The sequence below is a fragment of the Myotis davidii genome, unplaced genomic scaffold (genome assembly GCF_000327345.1).
Source record: "Myotis davidii unplaced genomic scaffold, ASM32734v1 scaffold741, whole genome shotgun sequence".
NCBI classification, from domain to species: Eukaryota; Metazoa; Chordata; class Mammalia; order Chiroptera; family Vespertilionidae; genus Myotis; species Myotis davidii.
In genome coordinates, this window is record NW_006291250.1 from 314,034 (window position 1) to 315,993 (window position 1,960).

The following is a 1,960-nucleotide window of genomic DNA, read 5'->3' on the forward strand; positions in this document are numbered from 1 at the left end:
TCTCCTGGCTCACCCCCTTACCGCCTTCAGTTCTTAGTGCCGTCTCCTCAGTGAGCCCTTCCCTCCCTCCCTCTTTAAATAGCAACCTCCATCGTTCTCTCTCCCTTTTCTCTGGCTTCTTATTTTTCAATCCTTACCTGAGGATATGTGTATTGATTCTAGTGAGAGAGAAACATCGACTGGCTGCCTCCTGTAGGCACCCCAATTGGGAATCGAACCCGCGACCTTTTTGGTAACGGAGCCACGCGGCTGGAGTCTGTGGCTGGTTTTTTTCTTCTGAGGACTTAACGCTCCACGACTGTCACATCTTCTGGGTCTGTCTGTATCTCGCACCTGAATGCCAGCTCCATGAGCGTAGGGACTCGTCTGCTCCCGGCTGTATTCACAGCACCCACCGCAGCGCCTGTCACACCGCGGGTGCTGTATATAGGTTTACTGGAGGGGACCGTCTATCTATCCGGCCTTCACACCAGCCCTGTGCTGCGGGGACACAGTGGTGACCTCAGTCTTCTCAGCAAAGTCTGACTTCTCTGTCTCCACTGGGGCCAGCCTCCTACGCTGCCAGGCCACACTCTGGGTCTCTGCCTCTCTCCTCTTACACCTTCTAAGTTTCTGTCTCCTTCTGTCCCTGTCCCTCTCGGTGTCAGCCTCTATTCCTCTGCCTCTGAGCCGCCAGCCACTACAGGAGCAGGGCTGGGATATGAGAAGTGCAGGACCTGTCAGGGCCCAGAAATGGCACCTGCTGCAGCCTGGGGGTCCAGGAGGGCTTCCTGGAGGAAGCATCAGCTGAGCTGAGACCTGGTGGGGGAGGAGTCGGCCAGGCCTTTTCAGGGGACCAAGGGACAAAACAGATGGAGCCTGTCCTTCACAGAGCCCCCTCTCTCCCCGTCTCACAGAACTCTCTAGTTCAAACCTGCTCCTTCTGTTTCAGTGTCTCTCATTTGCTCTTTATTCCTCTCTCTGAACCTCTGTCTTTCTCCCTCCTTCTATCTCTATCGTGTACCAGGATAGTTCTCTACTCCTGCGAATATCCACGTATCTGGATCTTCCTCGCCTTTTTGCTGAATGTCTGTTTCTGCCTCATCTCCTCCATCTCAGAGGGTCCCTTGAGCTCTCCGTCCCTCTAGGCTCGCCTTTCTCTCAGTGAGCTGCTCCCTGCATCTCCCTACCGCCTGTGGTCTCCCATTTTCCCCTAGGTCTCTTTTGTGTTCCTGTCTTTCTTTTTAGGAGCTTGGTCGCCTCCTCACTGATCCCCAAATACATCCAGAACCCCTTCACTCTGGACCCACCTGGTGCTGGGGGGAGGGGGACTGATCCAGCCCCTCACACCCACACAGGTCAGGTCCTCTGTTCTGTTAATGGTTAACCCAACCTCTATCTAGAATACACACACCGACCAGGCTGGGGGTGACTCCCCTGCCCCCCACCCACCCACCAGCTGTTCTTAAAGGACCAGGTGTCCTCCACAGCTCTTTGGCCCCCATTGAGAAGGAGGGCCCTGGTGTTTGGAGGCCTCTAGCCCTGAGGATGGGGGAGGGGGAGCTATCCAGTGCTTGGGGCTGCAGAGCTGTGTCTGCGGAGGCCACAGATTGCCCGGGAGGGGTGCACAGGCAGGGGACTCCATCCAGTCTCACTTGCCCCGGGCTTATCGCCTGGTGTTATTTAACCAGGGGTGGTTTTCCCAGCCCTGCCCAGAGCCCAGGCTGGCAGTGCCAGGGGTGACTGAACACCTGAGACCTGATGGCTTGGGGGAGGGGGTGGGCACCCTCAGTCCAAGAACTAGGGGTTTAAGAACTCAAGATGTGGACAGACCGCACCCCCTACCCACCGCCCTAATATCTGGAGGTGGGGGCATGTGGTCTGAAGAGGTGTGGGTGGGACCCCTGGGCGACCCAGGTCAGAATGTTAGGATCTTCCAGATTGAGTGACTCACACCTGGCCTCCTGAGATTGGGGCCACC